The sequence below is a fragment of the Pinus tabuliformis genome, chromosome 3_1 (assembly GCF_031772625.1).
Source record: "Pinus tabuliformis cultivar Carrire ecotype Pingquan chromosome 3_1, CPIR1, whole genome shotgun sequence".
In the NCBI taxonomy this organism is placed as follows: Eukaryota; Viridiplantae; Streptophyta; class Pinopsida; order Pinales; family Pinaceae; genus Pinus; species Pinus tabuliformis.
Window position 1 is genome coordinate 910836970 of NC_142301.1, and position 14017 is coordinate 910850986.

The window sequence follows — 14017 nt, forward strand, 5'->3', positions numbered from 1 at the left end:
CTATGATTCACATTGAATTCATCATTCAATCATTCGAAACACACATTGATATGGATTTGAATTTGTCTTTGCACAAATAAGTAAAGGATATATATTGAGGCTCTGTCTCACTCTAAGGTTTGCTCTCCTAATAGTAGTGGCCCCTCTTACATTCGACCCGTAGGCTTACAATCATACTCAATTCGGCTAACCTCCTACTCTTCTTTCTTGTTTTCTTTTTAATACATCATTAGCACTTTCTTTTATAGTTCGAGGAACTGTTCTTCAGTTATGAAACAGTTTCTTCAAACTAATTCTTATCTAATCCTATTTTGTCTAATTCAAAAACTAACAATGGTTGATTCAGCCTTAAAACAAAATATAATAAAAACAAACATATCTCCCAGTTGTCGCCTCCTCATTCGGATGCTCCTGCATCAGAGTTCTACAATTTGGATTATGTAATTTATCTTCCACCTTTCAACGAATTGTGATTGGTATGTTCTCTAATTTGATACATGAATTTACGGAAATATATATGGAAAATTTTATGATTTATGGTTATGCATTTGATGAAGAATTAGCTAATTTGGAAAAAAACATTAATAAGGTGTAAGGAATTTAATGTGTCCCTTAGCAATATCAAGCCTTCAAATGATGTTAATCGATGGTATTATGTTAGGAAACCACATTTCAGTAGAAGGTATTGAAGTGGATCCAACAAAAATGAAGATGATATTAGATTTTCCTACTCCTCATTCACAAAAAGGACACAATTTATTAGGACATGTTTGTTATTATCGACGATTCATTGAAAATGTTTCACAAATTACTTGTCCATTATTTTCTCTACAAAAAAAAAAAATAGAGTTTGTGTGGAAAGAAAAGTGCCAAAATGCTTCTGAATAATTAAAGTCTAAAGTGTTGAAAGAGTAGGTTTTAAGAGGGCCTAATTGGTCCCTCCTATTCCATATTTCCAGAGATGCCTCAGACACTTCTATAGGACCTATGTTAGGAAAAATTGAAGAAGGGAACCCATATGAAATCTATTATGTTAGTAATTTTTTTTCCTATAGAGATTAATTACACAGTAATCGAGAAGGAGTTCCTTGTGGCCATCTATGCCATCTAAAAAAATTTGGCATTACTTTATATTTTATCTGGTGATATCGCACTAGGTATGCTACAATCAAATATTTAGTGAATAAACCAATAACAAATGGTAGAGTAACTAGATGGTTATTTCTATTACAAGAATATGAGATCACCATATTAGATAAACCGAGAAAAAATAATTTTGTGGCTTATTTCCTCTCTAGGCTCACATTTAATGAAAATGAGCCCCCTCCAGAATATTATTTTCCCGATGAGAACCTATTTGTGGTTTCTACTAACTCTGCATGGTTTGCAAATATCGATAACTACTTAGCTACAGGTAGACTTCTACACCATCTCTCATTGAAATAATGTCAAAATATTGTGAGACAAAGATGGAGGTTCTCATGCATTGATGGATGTTTCTATTACAGAGACCCCGACCTCATCATTCAAAGATGTGTAAGAGAAGTTGAAATATATGAGATCCTCAAGAATGGCCATGAGGGACCATGTGGGGGCCACTTTGTGGACAAGAGAACAATGAACAAGGTACTTCATGAAGGGTAATATTAGGTCACCATCTTTGAAGATGACAAGGAGGATGTAAAGAGGTGCGGCAACTACCACGCATGGGAATCTATACAATCCAATGAGATGTTTTTATAACAAATAGTGTTAGAACCATTTGATAGGTGGGCCATTAATTTCCTTAGATTGTGTTAGGTTCCTATACCAATAGGTGTCATAATTTTGAATTGACTTTTCCTCAAGCTTGTGATATGTACATACTTTAATTTCTGCAAATAGTTTTCCATATTTAAAAAATAAAAAGAGGGTATGTCCTAAAAGAATAATCAAAGGAAAAAAAAAGAAACAAAAGGTCAAAAAATAAAGAAAAATTGAAAAATATATATATGAACCCCAAAATAAAATAGACCATGAAAGTGTGCAAGTCCAAATGCCACTACTATTTAATTTTTCATGCAAAATAATGATTGTGTGCAACTTGTTAAAATTCCATAATCCATGATATTCAAATAATGTAATCTTGACTATTTCATGTTTTAAATTTCATGTTATAGGTAGATAATAAAGTTTGGCCAAACTGTTTAATCTTGGCAGATTAGTAGATAGGTAGAGAAATAAAAATGAGCTCAACAGTTTAATCTGAGCCATTGGAAGAAATAAGGTTAGATTTAGATAGTTTTATTCAAATAAAAAACAAGGTAATAAAGGGTTTTCTAGCTCAAGTGCACCCATGCAGAAGAAGAAAAAATGTTAGGGTAAGAAAGGGTAAGTAGAAGAAACTTGTAGAATGGACTATGTGGTCAAAATATTAAGCACATTTTACATGCTCAAATCATAATGTGTAGGTACATTCATCAAAGTACAAAGCTAAGCAAATGTGATCTTAACTAACTCCCCATCCTTCCACAAGCTTTCTCCTTTCATGTTTATTAATTTCCTATCATCCCTGAAAATACCCCTTTTCCCCTCCATTTTTACCCTTACTTCATTATCCCATATTTTCCCCAAGAAAATCCCTTTAAGATCCCTTCCCCCTTGCTAAAACCATCATCATGTTCCATAAATCCCTTTTCCTAAGGTAAAAAACCCTTTTTCCCACTTTGTGAAAAGTCATTTCCCCTTTTCCTAATAAAAAACCCATAAATCAACTTATCCTAAGTTGAAAAACCCTTTCGCTTTGCAAAAACCCACCCGATGAAACATCTAAACTAATCCCCAATTAGTTTAATTAAATAGGCTTAAAGTGTGCGAACCTCGCCTTGACCATTCTCCCAATCCCCTCGCTCATATTTCTAGCGTGACCACTGTCTGATTGACTCCCATCGCATCCAACAGATGTCGCTCCATTTTGCGTGCTTTCTATCCTCGAGCTTTAACGACCCAATAGCACGCAAAATGGGCAGTTTTTCCCGGGCCTGATTTCACAACATGGCACCATCGCGTCATTTCACTTCCCCCCTGGATTTTACCATCATGTCCCCAAAAGAAGTGCGAAAAGGGGCAAAACCACCCTCTCAAAACCAGTCACTATTCCTGACCAATTTCGCGCTTTCTCTAATTTTTCACACAATAAAGCCCTGCAAACATCATTTTCAAGTTTTTTTCAATCATCTGTACATTCAAAGTCTAAGCTTTCTTGCGCACTTGAAGTCTACAAACCGCCAAACAACTACCAGACACCATCTTGCCTCCAGCACTCGTCCAGAGCCACCACCTGTCGCCTGCAACCTAAGACCCTCAACTAAATTCACAACACCAACCTCTGGTTCCAGGTATTCTGCAAAAATACACCACATTTACCCCTTTTAATATAAAAATTTCAATTAATTTAAGATTGAATGAACTTAATTTAGCTTTCCTACCCGTGAATTAAGAAATTTGCACCCAAACCCTTAAAAACCTTGTAAAACCCAGACCACTGGTCGAACCCGCGAAATCAATTTCCAATTTTTACCTATGTTTTCAATACAATGTTTACCCACATTTCCCTGAATGTTAAGCCTATTTCAACCCCCCACCTTGACCAAGATCACCTACCCTTGGCTGACAGGGATATTCAAATTAAAGATACATCCTCTGCCTATGAAAGAATGAAGCTCCACTTCTGGAGCAAAGATATATTTTTAAACCATGCTGATGATATTAACCTCTGGGAGTCAAATCTCCCCCTCTACTCATTCCCATAAGTCCACAACCTCCCAGACATTATCCACTATTGTTAGACCTGCTACATCCCCAGCCAGAGAGTTGTAGTAGCCCCCAATCAACATCTTCTCTTCACTATCACTCCATAATCCATCAATCAGATGTTACAGGTCCAACCCAACCCAAATTTAGCTCCTTTGTCCATTGGAGGACTTCTAGAACTGTATAATTCTATTGATGAGGACAAAGCTAAGCAAGTGTTCAAAGATTTCATAGTTGAAAAGGAACATACACCAAGTTTTACTCCATACATATCCCCCATATTTTCACAAACTGCCAGGCATATTATCACCATGGTATCTTCCATCCTTGGATACAGAATAGATGAACATGTAGATGAAGTCACTTTTTCATTCCTGTCCCTTTTTACCCCTGGTAAACCTCCTCCCATCAAGTTTGATTATGCTCAGTTCATAGCAGAAAAAATGCATGAACAACTCATTAGATTGCCCACTGAAAGGGTGTTTAAGTTTTCTGCAGTATTGTATTATTTGTTTTTGTACTATCAAATTGATAAATTCCCAATGAAGATCATAAAATGTGATAGTAGAGGAAAAGAGAGGTTTGTGCTCTATTGGACACCTATTTTCTAGAGATATTCCATTGTCACTAATTATAAGGACTTCATAGATTCTTTTGCCCACCCAGTGATGAATATGTTGACAGGGACTATGCAACCCAGGATTAGTCCTCAGATCAAAAAGGTACTTCAGATGGATAAAAACAGTAAAGTAGGAGACTGGTACTTGTACCAGAATCACACAGAGATCAGAATCGATGGCTACCAGCTAGCTCCATATAAATTACCAAAGTATCTTCCCTTGAGAATTTTTGCCTTGGAATATTTCAGGAAAATCATCAACTCCGATGACGTCCACTTCATGGCCACAAGGAAGAAGACCCAATTCAGAGTCAAAAGTGAACTAGGCCCCTTTATTTGCAATAACATACAACCTGGGTCAGAGGCAGAAAGTATGCTATAAGATTTAAAATTTACCAAAATCTTTATATGGCAGTATGACCCCAATGGAGTAATAAACAAAATGAGAACTAGGGTCAAACTAGCTCCTTATGCACACTATTTTTTGCCTGAAATTGAAAGATATTCCAACCAAACTAAATGGTTGGAAAACACTTTATTGGATAGAGATAGCACAGTTGTTGATATTGAAAATTCTCTGTATGATATTAAGCAACAGATTGACCTCAGTGAGTTCATACATGTCCCATATCAAGGTCAAAGGATGGATGCTCCCTCTACATTGCAAACACCTTTGAATCAAGAAAAAACCCCAAAAATAGAGAAGATACTTCCAGTTACCAAATGGAAACAATGGACGAGCTAGCAGACCGAAGGAAAAGGAGAAAACTGAACGTTGTATATGAATAGGAAGAACATAGTGAGGCATAAGGAACAGAGTTAAAACCATGGTGAGACACAACAGGTCAGAAAGGGAAAGAGGCAGAGGAAACAAATGAACCCACCACCTCTAACACATAGATGGTAGAAAGGTAGAAGTTAGTAGAGGTTTCTTCCGTTGTCAGACCAACTGACAAAGAAAAAACCATTAAGGATAGATATAAGGAGATTAAAATGAGAAATGAAAAATTGAAAGCTGAGACATATGCTCAGTATTTCAAACATTCAGCTCCTAACCAGAGCAGACTAATGTCTGCATTTGATATTGAGGAGGGAAAGATGCAAATGTCATATATGCATCCAATAGTGCCACAACCCAAATCTGCAGCAGATTATAAGAAGGCCACATTTGAAGTATTGGCAAAGGACATCCATCCCGTGGACCAAATAGAATTTCATAAACAAGCTGGAGAAATGATATACTCCACCTTGACTGGTAAGGCCATGGATGCATACAGATTACAGGAGTCCTTAAATAATACTATTTCACAGTTTAAACTCAAAAAGGCCTCCTCCAATGCTAAAGACAAAAGGATCAAATCCTTAGAAGACCTAATCATTGAACTGGGCCATGACCCAAAGGACATGAAGGCTACTGAGCAGTTGATAAAAAAGAAGAATAAAGACATTGCAACCTTGAAAAAACAGCTCAAACTGCCTCAGTCACAACACCCTCAAGAAAAACAAGTCCTAGAGAGCCAAACTGCCCAGGAGGAAATGCTTGACTTAGTGTTGCAATTGAACACCCAACTAAAAGAAATGGACAAATTGACCAAGCAGACCAGCCTCCAGGAAAATGTAGCCACGATCATCGCAACTGTCACCACAACAGTACCATCTACATTAGCTAAGAAATTGGCTCCTTCAACTCCATTGGCCACTGCATTTCCTACAACAACACCATCTACCTTAGCAATAGGATCGACCGTAACAGACTCTACAGGAGAAGAAGCTAATAGGTTGGCTAAGGCAATGGAGGAGATATCCCTCAAAGCTGTAGAAATTAGGAAACTGGAAGAGAAAGTAAACAGTCTAGAGATAGACTATAAACTTGCTCAAATTATGAATAAGGAGGAACAACAAAAGGTTACAAGATTGACAGAGAGGATAAAGAAACTAGAGAAAGAAATAACTCTAGGAGAGCCATTAGGACAAGCAAAAGAAAAATTGTGGGCCAATATCATTGACTCTGTCAATGATATTTTGCCATCCATTTAAGTAATTTTTTAGCAGATTGATCTGGTTAAAGAGGCCATAGAGGCAATTCAAAAGGTCAAGCAGAGCTGGAAGGGATGCCAAAAGAGGAAACTAGGATCATTGACTTTTTGGATTCCAAAAACAAATATGAACTGGAAGAATTGGATATTAGTGATAGGACAAGGACAATCCTAGAAGTAAGAAGAGCCCTACTAAAAGGAATTTGATGCACAACTTGGAAGACAAGTGTCAGGCTATGCAACTTTCTATTGATAGATTTAAATTCAAATTTGACACTTTGATGCAGAAAGGTTTACCAAGTCCTTTGGTAATTAATGAAAAATTGATGACATAAGAGGACTACAACAAAAAGCTCAGGGAAGTGGCTAAAACTCAAGTCAACAATGCAACCATCCACAACACAACAAAATAGGGGATGCTCTCTGGTAATGTCCTTTACTAAGCTTTGGAAAACTTGTTTTACCTCTAGCAGGAGGTAAAACACTTTTTTGTAAATAAGCCCACATTTGTTAAATACACAGAGGCTGATGAGGTCTTCAAAAAGTTGAAGAACATTCAATTACCAAATGAAGAGAGATGGGAGCAGCTAACTGACTTACTTTAATTCAAAGTAAGTTCAATAATTAACACAGTTTGGTAAAAATAGAATGGTGAACGTAAATGGGCAAACTCTCCCAGTCAAAGAGTATTAGAGTCAAAGAGTATCAGTGAAAGAGGATAAGTCGAAGAGCATCAGATGATAGCTAAAAGATAAATCAACTAAACATCAAATGAAATCAGATATAATAGTGCTAGAAAGCAACCAGTTAGAAAGGTGGCATTACCTTTTAGGATTAGATATTTTTTTCATAAAATAAATCCCAAGTTAGTTTGGGATATTTTGTAAATAATTCTATATAAATACTTCATAATTCGAAGTATGTAGGTGGATTTTACTAGACATTTCTATAGAATTTTTTTATTAGAAAACCCATAGGGTTATTGTATCATTTGTTGAGCCAACAAGCTAGATTGATAAATAAAGATCAGATATTTCCAAGGATTCATGTGTTGAGCAAACTTCAGAGAAGTATTCTCATGTGTTATTGTTATTTTTCTCAAGTTATTCATAATCTTTAATGTGTTTCTGAATCTAAATGTTATAACTGGAATAATACATCAAAATTTGTTTAATTGCACTCTATCTTAACATTTATACATTTAAATGTTTTCTGTTGATATCTAAGTTAAGGAATTCTTAATTGCTCCTTGGTTTAGATTGATTTCTCGAATATCCAGGTTAAAGGATCCTTAATTTCCCTTTGATCTCGATTACCCCTTCATTCCTCATTCATTATTCTGTCTGGGAACCCTTAATTACTCTCTCACCCCTAGTGAAACCATTTCACCCCTCTGTCTCAAAAATCTGGAAAACGCCCTGTTATATTTCCCTTTGAACATTCCCTTTAGTGAGTTAATCCAGTTTTGCTTCCTTATTGTTTGACTCCATAGCCCAATGGTCTAAAAGACATAATTTTATCCATCTTTCTAAGTAATCCCACCACCCAATCTCAAATACCAAATCAAAATCCCAAGAACAATAATAAGTAGCCTAAAATCAAAACAAATAAAGTTAAATCATACAGAGAGAACCCTCTCTAAGTCTAGGTTGGCTAGAACCTATGCTCCAAAGTTGGTTAGTGGTTACCTTGGAAATTTCTTTCTTCTGAACAACTTCTAGATAAAATTACTGAGTGATAACAGATTGATCAATCTTCCATCACATCACAACTCCTACATTCTAATGTGCATTGGTTATGTCACAAAGTGGGTAGGGGCCAAGGAACTTCTATATGCAAGTGAGCAAGCAATAGAGAAATTTATTCACAAGGAAATATTCACTAGATGTGGGATACCATGAGAGAATCAGGAATGGAGGAACCTAGTTCACATCAAATCTCATCGAAGACTTAATGGAGAAATACAAGATCAAGCGAAAGGTAACCACACTATATCATTTGTATGCCAATGGACAAGTGGAAGGAATAAATAATATTCTAAAAAACACCATCACCAAAATTGTTTAGTTAGTATAGAGAATGAGATTCAGACACACAGAACAACCATCCAACTTGGGATGGATCTGACATAGGCTTATAAGTATATGCTCCCTTCAGATCAATGGAATGGATGCAATTTTCAAGTTTGTTTGCACCAAACAACAATGATACAAAATCAGAGGGCATAGTGGCATGAAAAAATCATTAAAAAGAAGAAATTCAAGGCTAGAGACTAGGTGGTGTTATTTGATTCCAATTTTAAGGACGTCGGAGAAAATTTCCACACCAAATGGCTCAAATCTTATGAGATTGATATTGTCTATGAAAATAAAGCCAATAGAATCTACACCCTAGACAAGGACATAACTCCCTTGATGGCTAATGGACACATGCTTCACTTATATCATTAACCCTTATCTAAGGAAGCCTTCCTATGGAAAATCACAAGTGGATGGCCCAATAGTGATTTGGAGTCGGTGCAAAAGAAAATGATCCTTATCAGATGACTCATTCTACTCTTCTTATTTGAAAACATAATAATAATAAAGAGTGAAAACCCCTAGGAGCATATGTGGGTGTGTGTCATGAGAAAATTGGCTTCCATTGGCACATGACATGATTAAGAAAAATAAGAAGGATACTTTGCAAGGATTATGTCAAATATTTTTCAATAACAATGATTGGCTATGTAGGAAAGAGCATTGTTGATGAATAGTTGTTGCAAATCCTGGTGTTGCAATTGTTGTGGCTATAATTCCTATGGTTTCCATGCTTATTGTTGCAAGTCCTTTAGCCACAACTCGTGCTTTCGTGTTGATACTTTTTTCGCAACTCCTCTTTCCATGAATTTGGTTATTGTGACTCTTGTTGCTATTATTTTGACTTTTTGCTATAACTCTACTGAGAACACATGATTTGTGTACCAACTTCCAACTCAACTGACTGTATGATGGAGGAACCACCAAGGTAAGATATGGCTGGTATGTTTTCCAAAATTTCGCATAACAAATGTGTCTTCGAGTGGAAATAACTTCACTGTCATTTCCTACTACTGCCACTCCTTTAGATCATATTCCAAAATCATAATTTGTTTACTGGAAACCGTTAAACTCATAACTTTGCACCAAAATTAGAAATTACCTCTTGAAAATTTCCAAGCTACCATTTTCCTCTTGTAAACAATGACAATTGAGAGAAAGAACACTACAAGTGTCATGGGAGGGTTGCTTTTCTTTCATAAACCCATTGAAGTAGTGATCCTAGGTTCCTACCACCATGTCTAGGTTATTTTTCAATAGCAAGTTGGATGGGATATGTGCATACGTTAAATGGTTATGATGATGAGATAAAACTGGATCTTTACTTCAATTTTAGGGACAATATATTTGTAGTAGTTGGAGTTGTTGTAGAAGTAACAAAGGATATTCTAGATGAAGTAACGGGGCTCCCTCATGAAAGGGAGTATTTGTACTACAAACAAACCTCCAATCTTGACATCTTGCAACAATTCTAGAGCTAATAGCGAATTTGGTAAAGAAGGGAACATGATTTAATCATCAATTTTTTCCAAATCCTTAGGGAGATGTAGCCTCACCTATTCAAATCTACATCACTTGTAAAGGGCATTATGGTATTTCGTATCTTCAGTACATCTTCCTCCTAAACCATCTCAGACATGACCACACTATTATTTTTCCCTACTTCCTACTCAAGACCCTGTAGTACATGGTGACCCATGTAGAGAAATAAAACATGAAAAGAGATGCTATATCTCACCATGTCCTTGTCAGGCTGCTGGTGGAGATGGCTTTTAATAGAGAAATAAAAAGAAGGGAAGAAGTAATTGAAGATCTAATGGCTGCAACTTTGCTAAACGAGACCGACATTGTTGCAACTTCACCTGCTACAACCTCCTTTGTGAGATGTATCAACATAATATATTACTATTCCATGACACTATCTAGAACCCAATCATGCCTCTACACCCCAGCCCCCTCCCTCCCCCCTCCCTCCCTCTCTTCCTCTCTCTCTCTCCACCCCCACTCTCTCTTCTCCCTTTCCTCTTTCCCTCTATTTAAACTTTTTTCCATCTCCCACTCTCTAATGCATGATCCATCACTCTCTCCCCCTCTCTCCCTCTTCCTCTCTCTACCCCCCACCACGTACCTCTCTTTACCTTCAAAAATATCCCCTCTTTTCCTCTCTATCTTCCCATGTCTCTCTCTACCCTTTTATTCTCCACCTCTCTAGGCCCATTCTCCTCTCCCTCTCTCTCTCTCTCTCTCTCTCTCTCTCTCTCTCTCTCTCTCTCTCTCTCTCTCTCTCTCTCTCTCTCTCTCTCTCTCCACCCATCATTCCATCCCTCCTTCAAAATAAATTCCCCCCCCCCCCCCATCTATATCTCTCTCTCTTCCTTCCTCCCCCTCAAAGATTGCACTCTCAAGAATGCTTTCATATTCTTAAAAGTGCATGCTTGTTTCTAATGTTGGTTTTCAAGTATGATTATATTATTAATTCACTGATCTTGTTTTTTATTCACGTTTGGACCCTAATTCCTAATGGAGGGAGTGGGGTGGCAGGGGGGTGGTTGAGGGGGTCTTGCCCCCATATTACTCTCACCAGGGGTTCAGGGAGGGCAACAAAAATTCTTTAGAATTGTCCTTGGAAGGGATTTAGGGGAAACATCCATAAAGAGAAACTTTTGGAAAATTTACCTTTAAAATATTGTAATTTCATAATTCAATCTAGACCATTCATCACTAGGTCATATATATAACGATATATGTTATGTTAGGATTTTTTTTTTCCTTAGAAGGAAACCTTCTTTTTGTGAGGGAATTTTATTGTAGTTATGTATTATTAAGATATAATTGTAATTGAGAGAGGATATTGTGAGATAAATAAGAGGAGATTGTAGTATATATGCCATAGGTTGTAATATCTCTTGTTTTTTATATGGAAAAAAAAGGATTTGTTAATTCTCCATGGATATAGCCCAAATCAAGTGAACTGGGTATATTTGTGTTTCCTTTGTATTGATTCATTATATATTTTATTTATACATTAATTTTTTTTTTATTTGATTCATATTGGATCAATATCTTAGTTTTCATCCAACTTGACACTTTTAGAGTTGACAATTTGGAGGAATCAACTAGCAAGTTCATTTTTCTGATGATCCTAGTTTGGAAAATTTTGGGTGAAATTTTGAGGCCTTAAGTTACCACTTTTTTCGTACCAAAATTATTGTGGACCTATATTCCATAATTTACATATAAATACCTTTACAATGGCATAATAATTTCCTCAATAAAAGCTTATATGAGAAATTTATGCCTCTTGGAAGTTGACATATCAAAATTGACCGGCATAATTTGAGAGGATGCCACGATAGCCCATGTTACTCATGGAAAAGGGGATATCCATGTGGGAAATATGAAGAATAATATATAAGGGTCAAGTTGTAACTCATAATGAGGATTCAATGAGTCAAATTTAACCCCTAGTTGGCTATTAGGTTGTGTTATAACTAGGTAATCAAGAGGAAAATGGGTTCCATTCTATTTGAGTGAAAATTATTCCATAGATTAGAATAGTAGCTAAGAGTGGATAGAAAGAGAGAAAATACATATGGTTTGTGCATTCTATTAGTCTATGAGCCATAGATTTCACTTTTTTATACTTTCATCCATTTCCATTAAGATAAAGAGAGAGTATAGCACCCTCACCTTCCCACTAGGTTTTCTCCCATAAGGGTTTCCCAGATCATAACTTGTGTTCTTTTAGTTTGTGAGTTTTGTTTTATAGTTATATATTTTCCATATTTTATTTATTTCATTCATAATCATAACACCATCATTGACAAATCTAAAGATATAAGAACAAATTAATCCTCATAGTGTAGATTTAGGATTTAAGCATAATTTTACCATATATGTGATGATGAATTATCTAATGGAATATCCACGGTGGTAAATATATCATATTCATGTAAAAATAGGTTCATTTGGATATATTTAGGGGAATTGGATGGGATATATATTTATTAAGATTAAATTCATAAAAATCGAGCCATGGATGATGAATCTATTAATAACCCTTAAGATCCCGCAAAGGAGAGGTTTACATGGATGGAAGCACAAGTCATATGTATCAACTCTAATGTGAGCCTTCTCATGGAATCCATGTTATTCATACAAGATGGAGATTCTAATTCAAAGGTAAAATCAAGGAGGAGATTGGTGGATTGAGAAGAACCAAAGAGCGATCCTAAGAAAGAACTAAAAAGGAACAACCTAGTTCAAGTTCCCTAAACCATTTATATTCCTTGTTGGAGATGGAAGTAAAGGTTGATATCAAGCCATATCAAAGTGAAATTGACTCTTTGAAGTTACAACATTGGTTGCAGTAGTTATAGGCTTATTTTAGTTTTGACGACATAAAGGAAGAACTGAAATTTTTGTTTGCACGTCTAAAATTAGAGGGTGATGTCATAACCTAGTGGGAAAGCCACAAAAAACCTTGATATTGGAGGGAGATCCTCCAATGACTAAGTGAGAGGATTTCAAGACTCTCATCGAGTGATAGTTCTACCCTATTGGGTATGTAGAGGACTAGTGGATTTGGTGGCATTACCTCAGGTAGAGACAGAGGCAGAGTGTACAAGAGTACACTATCAAATTTATGAAGATGGAAATAATGTTGCATATATCCCCAAAGAACCCATATGTAATCCTCAAGTATTTAGGCAGCCTACATAGCCATCTACAAAAGTAGGCAATGTTGTTCAAACCCATAATGGTAAAGAAGGATTATGTATAGGTTCGATACCTAGAGAGCATAAGCTAGAAGAAAGGGAACTAAAATGGGTCAAAGCAGAAGGAGCAAAAGGAAGATTCCAAGGAGGGAAAGAAGAAGTGGAATGGGGGAAAAGTTATAAATATAGTAGCCATAATGCACTAGTGAAAACATACTAGTGACCACTATAACCACTATAATATTGATGGTCATACAAAGGAGAAGTGTTGGAAGTTTCATTGAAGGTTCAACCTGGAGAACTGAAAGAAAGATGATAAGAAAAAAAATCTCATAGCCATAGATTCAAGTAATTAGGTGGAAAGAAGCTTGGACATGGATGATAATATTTTCTATACATTAATGCAAAACGGGGTGAATCTAAGTATCCTTTAACAATATGAAGAGAAGGAAATGACTAAAATATTCTGTATAAGTATACAAGTCAAGAAGACAATAATTGATGCCCTGTTTAACAGAGGATCATAGGAAAATATGACATATTAGCATATTTGGTCAAGAAACTAGGATTGGGGATCCATGACCATCCTATCTCATATCCATTGGAGTGGGTCAACAAGGATGAAAAGATAAAGGCAACAAATGAATGTAGAATTAAATCTTCTATTAGTGTTTATTTTATTGATGAATTAGAGTTAGATGTATTTCCACTTATTGTATGTGGGGTTGTATTTGGGAGTCCCTATATGTACATGCAGGATGCAATATTCATGTA